A 12,117-nucleotide genomic window follows, 5' to 3' on the forward strand; every position below is an offset into this window, starting at 1 on the left:
TATATTTTGTATATAAAATCTCAGATATTATATATGATTGTAATATAATTATATATAATTATAATTTATCTATATATTTAATTTAAGTTATTTTGTTTTTTGAAAATTTCATATATGAGTACTGCATTTTCATAATTTCCACCCCTCCCTCTCCTCTCTTCTTTCCAACTCTTGTGTTCCTCTCACTCCCTCTCAGATTCATAATCCTTTCTTTCTTTCTTTCTTTCTTTCTTTCTTTCTTTCTTTCTTTCTTTCTTTCTTTCTTTCTCTCTCTCTTTCTCTCTCTTTCTTTCTTTCTTTCTTTCTTTCTTTTTTTGTGTTTTGTTTTGTTGTTGTTTCAAGATGAGGTTTCTCTGTGTAGCCCTGGCTGTCCTGGACTCAGTTTGTAGACCTGGCTGGCCTCAAGCTCACAGAGATCTGCCTGCCTCTACCTCCATGAGTTCTGGGATTACAGTTATGGTTTACCGTGTCTGGCTGATCTATTTTTTCTTAATTATTATTGTTTTACACACACACACACACACACACACACACACACACACACACACGTATATATAAATAAAATCTACTGAATTCATTAGTGTTGTTCATGTATTCATGTGTTTAGGTATTTGATAGCCAAATTAGAAGTCTCATTCTTGGAGAAGACAGATTGTCCTTCTCTCAGTAGATTTTCATCTAGGGATGGAGCCTTGTGAGATATTCTCTGTCTATGTCAGCCTGTAATCTAGTGCTGTCTATATACAGTTCTTGTATAGGTGATCATGTTGTTGAGATTTCCTAGGTCAAGTTCCCTGTGATATATAGTAGATATTATATTCCAGATGTCTTGGTCCCCTAGGTCTTACAACCTTCCTGTGTCTTTTTCTGTGGTGTTCTCTGAGTCTTAGTGTATAAGGGTTGTGTTGTACATGTATCAATTAGCTTTGGGTACCTTATAGTCATAATCTAGATTTTGACCAGACATCGATTTCTGTAATGGTTTCCATATGCTATAAATAGAAGCTTTTTTGTGATGAGAGGTAAGAGTTACACTTATCTATGGATATAAGGCTAGGAAGTATTTGAAATGCAGTTAGAAATTATACTGGTTTTGGAAAATGTCAGGAGTACGTTCTCTTCTACACTCCATGAACTCACCAGCCATGAGTTGTTTTCTGGGTGGACAGTACCAGTCACAAATTTCTTCTTATTGGATAGACCTTAAGCCCAATTAGATGGCTGTTAGCTACCACAAAGTTATAAAGTTCACTATTGAACTCCTGCGGACATTTTGTCATGGTGGTCATTATTGTGGTTCATTGGCATTAGGGCTGGCTGAGTAGGACTATTGGTTATTGGTTGCTTTTTCCCTCTTATCAGATTGAATATCACCTTTGGATACTATGAAAACTAGTCTTCAAAAATCAGGCTTTCAAGTCAGTTACAACTTAATACCTCCACATCCTGTGCCTAAAGTGAGTGATATCTTCAGTAATAGGGCCTTACCTTCAGGTAAGCAGCTAAGGTCAAGAGCAATAGCCTGTATTATTTTGAGAGTCTCTTTGATTACCCTGATCAGTAACTCAAAAGGGTTGTTTCCTCTACCCAGCATTTTGTTGTTGTTATTGTTATATAGCCTATGGCTTTTGGGGTGAACATTATCATCCTAAAAGGCATGATTTCAATGTGTGTGTGTGTGTGTGTGTGTAATGTTTAACTAAATGTAAAATAAGACTTTTCTGATGCTCTTTCAAACATCCTTGTTATTATTTATTTATATTATTATTTATTTATTTAATGTTATTTATTCCTACTCCCCAGTCGTTCCCTCAATAGTGACCTCCCTTCCCTCTCCCCAGTTAAATTATCTATGTTTCTTTCAGTTTCGTCCTATTCCTATTCCCACATCTACCTGAAAGTAGAAGTGAGATAGGATGAGGAAGGAAGAGGGCTAGTGGGAGGAGTAAGGGAGAAAAACTGTGGCAGTATGAGAGGAGTGGATAATATGAAAGTATATTATAAAGTTGAACAAAATGCTTTTAATAAACCGTGTACTAAAAAAATTTAAATAATAAAAATTAAAAAAGAAACGCAGTACTATTTACAGTGAATATACACAAATTTAAAAGGACTGATAAATTATAAACTGTGATCTGGTAAAAAGGAATTGATAGTATATTGCTAGAAAATGAATTCATAAATGGATGAAATAAATAACTGTAAAAAGGAAGGACAGTAAATAGATGTTACAAGAAGGTTGTGTAGACATCGGTGGGCATTGTGTTCTTTGAACACAGCAGAATATTGTTAATTATGACAGGGGTTGGCACTCTCCAATAGGGTGGGTCTCAAGCTGGGTCAGGCATTGATTGGCCATTCCCTCAATTTCTGCTCCATCTTTATTCCTGCACATCTTGCAGGCAGGGCAAATTTGTGTTTAAAGATGTGTACCACCACTCCCTGCTTGTTGAGGCATTTCTAGTTTACATTGATTATGCTGAAGTAAAAAAAAAAAAAGTAAAAAGGTTTGTTGAGCCAACTTATTACCATTGCATCCTCAGTAAATTGAACTGACTGAAAAAAGCTGAGTCAGGAACATGTGAATTGGTTCTTCATGAACAAGGGATGCTCTCCTCAGCTTAACTTTCATTTTCTACTATTAAACTTTTGTCTATGCTTTATTTTGCGTCAGCCAACTGAGGTTGCTCCTCCACTTCATAGCTATACTCACAGTCAGAGCAGTCATGGGCAGTACAGTCTGAGGGATGATCCATTCAGGGAGCACCAAACACTTCCAGCAGCCTGTGTCAGAAGTTTTGTATCCCAAATCCAGTGCCAGATTATCACCCATCTTTACGACAACATTATAAGAGTTCTGTGATTATGTGGATCTGACTAAATTTATTTTGTATGCATTTTAGTTCCTCAATTCTACCCCAAGGGCTTTCTTAGACTGTGTTGTTTTGATACGGCATTATATTTTGGATAGTGATATTGAAAAATGTTTTAATATAAAGAGAATGTAGATGTTGAGACTCATAGCCAAACTTTGGGCGGAGTGCAGGGAATCTTGTGAAAGAAGGGGGAGATAGAAAGACCTGGAGGGGACAGGAGCTCCACAAGGAAAGCAAAGGAACCAAAAATCTGGGCACAGGGATCTTTTCTGAGACTGATACTCTAACAAAAAAACATGCATGGAGATAACTTAGAACCCTTGCACATATGTAGCCCATGGCAGCTCAGTCTCCAAGTGGGTTCCCTAGTAATGGGAACAGGGACTGTCTCTGACATGAACTCAGTGGCTGGCTCTTTGATCACCTCCCCCTGATGGGGGAGCAGCCTTACTAGGCAACAGAAGACAATGCAGCCAATCCTTATGAGACTTGATATGCTAGGGTCAGATGGAAGGGGAGGAGGACATGGGAGGATTTGGGGAGGGGCATGGGAGGAGATGAGAGAGGGAAGGTGGAGTTGGGAGGGAAAAGTTGTCTACAGCTGGGATATAAGGTGAATAAACTGTAATTAATAAAAAAATAAATAATAATTTAAAAGTCACTACTCTAATAATAGCAGGAAGTAAAAGTAGTGGGTTTTGACCAAAAATGTATAATAAAAAATTTTAAATTATTTTTTCTTAATAAATTACATAAATTATCTATTAATCAAACAGATATTTGATCCTGTCAAAGTAGATATTTCTGTTAAAATAGATATTTGTCCTGTCAAAAAAAAAAAAAAAAGAAAGTAGATGGCAAATATTTTAAATTGCTTCAAATATAATGGTGAGCAAAATATTTAGCTATCTCACTCAAAGAATCTTTTGAAAGTAAAATGCATGATTCAAGGTTTGACATTATTCTGCTTTTGGGGCACAAATTTCAATCATCTTTGATCTTTTCCTTATTATAAACTAGTGCTCTTGAGTAAGGTTACTGCAGTCAGTCCATGTTTGTCTGTGATAATACTGGCTTGGTCCCACTATGTCATATTCAGGAGAGCACATTTTACCTCCTGATAAAACTGTTAACTTTTTGAAGCCATCTTCATTTACCACAATATGAGACAAGGCTGTGCTCTTTATAGACCTGACCATCAGGTCTCTGGAGATGAGTTCAGGCCTCCACATTACTATTTTCAAGAAGACTGGCACATACAGATATTCTGTTCATTGCTCTTAGAACAAATGACTCTCTGGGTGGCTTTCTGTGTCCCTTTCTCAGGCTGACAGTATGCCTAGCTTATTAAGTGTGGTTTGAGTTACTTAGTACAGGATTCAGAAATACCCACCAGTGAAAGTATATTAGATTTGACTAGACAATGCTGTGGCAGATTTCCTCTGCCTAGCCTTTAAACACAAAACAATTATTTTTCTCTTCTAAAATCTTTCCAAGATTGTGTTTTCATTTGTACACTGCAACACAACTTTTAGAAAAGAAATTCATTGTAGTGATATGTTTGTGTGTGTGTGTGTGTGTGTGTGTGTGTGTCTTCTAAAAAGCACCAATATTCAATATAACTATTGGTGTCTGAAAAAAAAGAGAACAAATTCAAATGCTAGTTTATGCTTTACTTGCTTATTTTATTTCATTTTCACAATTATGCCTTGATATGTTAACATGTTAGTAGAAGAGTCATCCAGATGTGTTTGTTTTCAAAATTGCCTTTGGCTATATTAGCTCATTTGCATTTCCACATGAATTTAAGAATCAGCTTGTCAATTTTTGTGAAAAAGTCTGTTCTTGCCTTGATTAGAATTTGAAGTCAATTATAGATGTCCACAAATCCTTTATATGTTTCATACAAGACTGTGAAATCTTCCTTTTGGATTGATCCCTTTGTAATTATGAGATAATATTTTTCATCCTTTAAGGATTCTTGTTTTATTCTGACTTTTTTAAACCATGTCATCATGTAATTTTTGTTGAATTTCTTTTTTCAAGCAGAAAAGATATGAAATAATTTCTTCTTTTAGTCTTTTCCCCCCTAAATCAGATTTATTTATTAAACGCCTTCCTTCAAGGGTCAAGGGAAAGAGGAGGTAGAATGATTGTAAGAATCAGGGTTAATGGATGATTCCAATGAAACAGTGTTTCCTAGACACAACAGGACTGCTACACACTTGAACGGACAGAACTGTGACAGCACATACCAATCTTGCACAGTTTTAAGTCAGATGAGATCCCACACTGAGAGGGAGTAGAGAATGGGTCCCACTTCTAACCAAGAAGACATTTGCAATGGATACCCTATGGGAAAGGGAAATTCTGTTTCTTCAGTGAAGTGTTACTGGATATATAAAACACATTCCAGGAAAGAGAATATACCTAGAAGTAGTTGGATAACACAAAATGAACTCCAAATTTGTTGTTGTTGATGATGTTTGTTTCTTTTCTTAATTTGATTTTGTTGTTGTTGTTGTTTCATTGGTCTTTTGTTCATCTGTCTTGAGTTTTGATTTTTTGGTTTTTGGTTGTGTGGGTTCATCTTGGTTTTCGTTTGTTTGTTCTTTGAGAAAGAGAAAGTAAGAACATAAAGTTGATTATGTAAGAAGGTGGGCAGAATCAGGAAGAGTTAAGGAAGGGAAAACATGCTTAAAATATATTACATGAAAAATTAATTAAAAATGAAAATGTACAAAATAGTAGTGCCACTTTCCATTCCCAGCAGCATGGAGGAGGGTTCCTCTTTCTCTACAACCTCTCCAGCATGTGTTGTCATTTGAGTTTTTGATTTTAGCCATTTTGATGGGTGTAAGGTGAAATCTCAGGGTCGTTTTGATTTGCATCTCTCTGATGGCTAAGGATCTTGAGCATCTCCTTCAGTGTTTCTCTGTCATTCTATTCCTCTACAGAGAATTCTCTGTTTAGCTCTGTACCCCATTTTTTAATTTGGTTACTTGATTTCTTGCTTTTTTAACTTCTTTAGTTCTTTATATATTCTGGATATCAGCCCTCTGTCAGATATAGGGTTGGTGAAGATCGTTTCCCAGTCTGTAGGCTGTTGTTTTTTGTTTGTTTGTTTGTTTTTTTCTGATGACAGTGTCTTTTGCTTTACAAGAAGCTTTCAGTTTCATGAGATCCCATTTATTGATTGTTGATCTTAGAGCCTGTGCTGTTGGTGTTCTGTTCAGGAAGTTGTCTCCTCTGCCAATGAGTTCTAGGCTCTTCTCCACTTTTTCTTCTAACCTATTTAGAGTATCTGGTTTTATGTTGAGGTCCTTGATCCACTTGGACTTTAGTTTTGTGCAGGGTGATAAATATGGTTCTATTTTCATTTTTCTGCATGTAGACATCCAGTTGGACCAACACCATTTGTTGAAGATGCTGTCTTTTTCCATTAAATGGTTTTGGCTTCTTTATCAAAAATCAAGTATTCATAGGTGTGTGGGTTTACTTCTGGGTCTTCTATTTGGTTCCCTTGATCCTTATTTCTGTTTCTATGCCAATACCATGCAGTTTTTATTACTATTGCTCTGTAGTACAGCTTGAGGTTGGGGATGGAGATACCTCCCAACGATTTGTTGTTGTACAGGATTGTTTTGGAGATTCTGGGTTTTTTGTTTCTCCATATGAAGCTGAGAATATTTCTTTCAAGGTCTGTAAAGAATTGGGTTGGTATTTTAATGGGAATTGCGTTGAATCTGTAGATTGCTTTTGGCAGGGTGGCCATTTTCACTATGTTAATCCTACCAGTCCATGAGCATGGGAGATCTTTCCAACTTCTCATATCTTCTTCAATTTCTTTCTACAGAGACCTAAAGTTTTTTCCAAACAGTTCTTTCACTTGCTTGGTTAGAGTCACCCCAAGGTACTTTATGTTATTAGTGGCTATTGTGAAGGGTGTTGTTTCCCTGATTTCTTTCTTGGCCCTTTTGTCTTTGGTATCCAGGAGGGCTTTTGATTTTTTTTGAGTTGATTTTGTATCCAGCCACTTTGCTGAAGGTGTTTGTCATCTGAGGGCATTCTCTGGTTGAATTTTTGGGGTCGTTCATGTATACTTTCATATCATCTGCAAATAGTGACATTTTGACCTCTTTCTTTCAGATTTCTATCCTCTTAATCTCCTTTAGTTGTCTTATTGCTCCAGGTAGGACTTCAAGTACTATGTTGAAGAGATATGGAGAGAGTGAGAAGCTTTGTCTTGTCCCTAATTTCAGTGGGATTGCTTTAAGTTTCTCTCCGTTTAGTTTGATGTTGGCTATAGGCTTTCTGTATATTGCCTTTACTATGTTTACGTATGTGCCTTGTATCCCTGATCTCTCCAAGACTTTAAACGTGAATGGGTGTTGGATTTTGTCAAATGCTTTTTCAGCATCTAAATTATCATGAGGTTTTTCTCCTTCAGTTTGTTTATGTGGTGGATTACATTGATGGATTTCCGTACATTGAACCACCCTTGCATGCCTGGGATTAAGCCTACGGTGGATGATATCTTTGATGTGTTCTTGGATTCGGTTTGCAAGGATTTTATTGAGTATTTTTGCATCAGTGTTCATAAGAGAAATAGGCCTGAAGTTCTCTTTTTTTGTTGGGTCTTTGTGTGGTTTAGGTATCAGGGTGACTGTGGCTTCACAGAATGAGTTTGTTAACATTCCTCCTATTTCTATTTTGTGGAATACTTTGGAAAGAATTGGAGTTAACACTTCCTTGAAGGTCTCTTAGAATTCTGCACTGAGTCCATCTCACCAGGACCATTTTTTTGGAAGGGAGAAGGTTGATGACTGCTTCTATTTCCTTGGGGATATAGGACTATTCAATCTTTCTACCTGATCTTGACTTAATTTTGGTAGATGGACTCTATCTAGAAAATTGTCCATTTCTTTTACATTTTTGAATTTTGTGGCATATAGGCTTTTGTAGTACGACCTAATGATTGGATTTCCTCAGTGTCTGTAGTTATGTCCCTCTTTTCATTTCTGATTTTACTGATTTGGATAGTTTATCTCTGTCTTTTAGTTAGTTTGGCTAAACGTTTTTCTATCTTGTTGATCATTATATAGTCTCTCATTCTTTGCACACTGAGTAGTTGTGGGCCTCTTTATTGATTGCTACCTATTGTAAAAAGAATGTTCTATATTGAAGGTTGCGAGATTTACTACTCACTGGCTATAAATACAAAGTCTTAGGGGACATTTTATTAGTATGTGTTTTATCAAAATAACGGAATTAAGTTTTTCCATTGGTCCAATGACATAGCTAACGAAATGTGTTTAGCTCAGTTAATGATATCAGGCATAAATCTTGTCTTATGGAACAGGCCTTAAATCCAACAAAAAGTGATGGGTTACTCCCACAGCTTTTGTGTGATATTGAGCCAGTGGGAATATCTTGCCTGGTGAGTTGTCATTGTAGTTTGCAGAGTTCATAACTTGGCAAGAGACTGTTGATTACTTTCCTCCGCTAGCAGTATGCATAGATACTTCCAGTGGTATGAAAGCTAGACAGCAGTGATGAGGCCTCCAGCTCACTCCTATCCTGATTTCTCCATGTCCTATGACTCAAGTATGTGGTATTATCAAGAATATGATATTATCATCAAGTTTCAAATGGTAACTAAGAATAATGACATTAGCTTGTAATTTGGGAGTAATCTATGGGGCACCACTAAGCAATGGCAATATCCTGGAATGTTTGGGTAGTCTATGGAACCCCATTGGCTAACAACTTGGAAGGAGTAAGCCATGACTAAGATTTCATTTGATGGCCTGTATTGTTTGGTAAAGGCATTATTTTAGAGTTTCTATTGTTTTGATGAACCACCATGACCAAAAGCAACTTGAGGAGGTAAAGATTTATATCTTACAAATCCCAGGTCACATTCCATCACTGAGGGATGTCAGGACAGGAACTCAAGGCATAAGTGTGGAGGTAGGAATTGAAGCAGAATTCATTGGGAAGTGCTTCTTATTGGCTTGCTCTCCATGCCTCGCTCAACTTTCTTTCGCATACAACTCAGACCACCTGCTTTGGCATGGCACCACCCACAGTGGATATGCTCTCCTATCTCAATCATTCAAGAAAATGCCTTACAGCCAAAGTTTAAGCAGAGCACATGGAGTGCCAGAATAGAAAAACCCAGAGGGGACAGGAATTCCATAAAGCCAACAAAGCCAACAAATCTGAGCCCAGGGGGTCCAGCAGACATTGATGCACCAACCAATGACCATGCATGGAGAAGACTTAGACCACCTGCTCAGATGTAGCAAATTGGCAGTTCAGTCTCCATGTGGTTTACCTAGTAAGAAGAGTGGGGTTTATCTCTGACATGGACTCTGTTGCCAGCTCTTTGATCACTTCCCTCTGGTGGGGTGACCTTGCCAGCCCACAGAGGATGAGGACCCAGGTAGTCCTAAGGAGACTTGATAGGCTGGGATCAGAGGTAGGGGAGGGGGATCCCCCTTTCTGAGGACTCGGGGAGTGGGATACGAGAAAGAGAGATGAGACAAGGAGTGGGCTATAATCAGGATGTAAAGCAAATAAATTATTAAAAAAAAGAAAATGCCTTACAGACTTGTTTAAAGACAGTATGATAGAGTTAGTGTCTCAGTCAAGGTTCTTATATATGTCTAGGCTTGGGTCTAGTTGAAAAAATCAACAAGGACAAACATTACCACTTTTTGGAGAGTAGCACTATTTAGACCCTCTTTATATGTATATATACAGATGTGTTTATTTTAGGAAGCTTCTATAATATGTCCTTATAGGGTTTTTCAAGTATTAGTTAGCCCTCTACATACTCACCCCTTTGCCCTATTCTCCTATCTTCCATTCCACTTAACTTTTCAGGAAGCCTTAATCCCCCTTTCCTCTTCCATACTCACTTGTATTTTTTTCCACTTCCCTTGAAATCTCCTATCCTTATAGTCCCTTACTAGATCAATGGCTTCTATGAGCACTTTATTTTAAAGAAATATATCTAAAGGTTCAAAGTTATCATATGAAACAGAACCTGAAATGTTTGTCTTTCTTTGTCTTGGTCACTCCTCTTGGTCACACACTCTTAGATTGTGTGGTGGTTTGAACAAGAATGGCCTCCATAGGCTCTTGTGTCCTCAATTGGTGGAACTGTTAGGGAAACATTAGGAGATGTGACTTGTTTAAGGAAGTATGTCATGGGGGGAGGGCTTTGAGGTTTCAAAAGATTAGCAAATTCCCAGGGTGCCTTTTTTGCTTCCTGCATGTGATGGAGCTGTGAGCTCTCAGCTGCTGCTTCAGCTACCTGATGCTGTGCTTATGCCCCACCATTATGGATGCTAATCTCCTGGAATCATAAGCCCAATTAAATGCTTCCTTTTACTATTTGCTTTGGTCTTATTGTTTTATCACAAAAACAGAACAGTATCTAAGACAGAATTTGTACTTCCACCCTTACCCATTTACCTGAAAATTTCATAAATTTCTTTTTATTTATCACTGAATAATACCCCATTGTGTATATGTATAAACACTTTAACAACCCATTATCTGTTGTGAATAGAGAAGCAATGAACATCAATGAGAAAGTTTTTCTGTCACAGAATATACAACTATTTAGGAATATGCCCAGGAGTAGTAGCACTAGATCATGTCTTTGTTTTATGTCTTGCTTTGCAAGGAGAACCTCCACACTGATTTCCATTGTGGCTACACCAGTTCCTCTTTCCCTATATCTACAATCAGCATTTGTACTAGTTTGTTTTGTGGTCTTAGTCCTTCTGACTTTGGCAAAATAAACTAGTTTTAAATTGAATTTCCCTGGTGACTAAGACTGTTGAACACTTTCATAGGGCATTTTATGTGTCTAAGTGTTTTACCTATATGTATGTGCATCATGTGTGTTCCTGGTGCCCTTGGATGCCATTGGGGGGTGTCAGATACCCTGTAATCAGAGTTACAGGCAGTTGTAAGTAACCATGTGGATGCTGGGAAACAAACTCATATACTTTGTAAGAGTAGCAAGTGCTCTTTCATCTCTCTACCTTCCTAAATTGAGAAAAATTTCACACATCTACCTTTAAATGGATTGCTTGTTTTCTTGGTGTTTAATATTTTCAGTTCTTTTCATATTCCAAATTGCAACTCTCAGATATATAACTGGTAAAGAATTTAAATAATTAATTGCCAATATAATTTGGTTTAGATTATATTTACCTATAACTTAATCATACAACCTCTGTTGGAATAATTTATTTTATATTCATTTTTCTTATTTTTGCATTTTGAAAGGTTAGTAATTTTCCATATTTTTTATTTATTAATTTTTTAATTTTACCTTCTTTTGGTCTTTTAGTATCTACTTTAGAAATTTTAGAAGGAACCCTTGATATACATAAATTATTTGTTCTATTGCTTTGATGTTTTTAGAAACTATAAACTCCTGGTTACTGTCTTGTCTTTCTCAATTGGGTCAATAATTTTACATATGTATATAATTTAGACTCTACAAAATATTTAAATTACTATTTCATACCATCAGTATTCATATGGACCCACCCAGTTTCTGCTGTGTGTGTGTGTGTGTGTGTGTGTGTGTGTGTTCCTTTACACCTCTATGTTTACACATGGTAGCATTTTTCTTTTGCCTGGAGAATTTTGTTGTGAATAGAGAAGGTTTTATTGTTGTTTTCTTTCAGTATTGATCATATGGCAAAGAATTCTTCAGTATTTGTTCATCTGAAAGTTTTCTTATTTAAACAATCTTATTGAAAAATTATTTCCTTGGTTAAATAATTCTGGGTTGATAGTTATGTTTATTTTTACTTCAGCCATTTAAAAATGTTGTAACATTCCCTTTTGGATTGCTATTTTTCCTTTTGAACCTCTGACTTCAATTTCATATCATTCTTTTCCATTTACAGACTTTTACTCTTTTAGTTACTTTCAATATTTTCTGTGTGAGCTATTTTGTCTTCTAGCAGATAGACTGTTATGTACCTACATATGTTTTTCTTTTTTTTTCCTTTGGTTTATTCACCACAAGGAGTCTCAATTCTGCATATTTATGTTTTTCATTAATATTGTAAACTTTCTGGATTTTACTTATTTGATTGTTGTCTCTTCCTCATTTCTTCTTTTCTTGCATTGTATGTGTGCAGATTTTTTACTGTGTTCTATCTATGTGTTGTCCTTTTTTACTCCCTTTCTGTTTATATGCTTG

This window comes from Psammomys obesus, unplaced genomic scaffold (genome assembly GCF_907164565.1).
Source record: "Psammomys obesus unplaced genomic scaffold, mPsaObe1.curated_primary_1811, whole genome shotgun sequence".
Taxonomy (NCBI): Eukaryota; Metazoa; Chordata; class Mammalia; order Rodentia; family Muridae; genus Psammomys; species Psammomys obesus.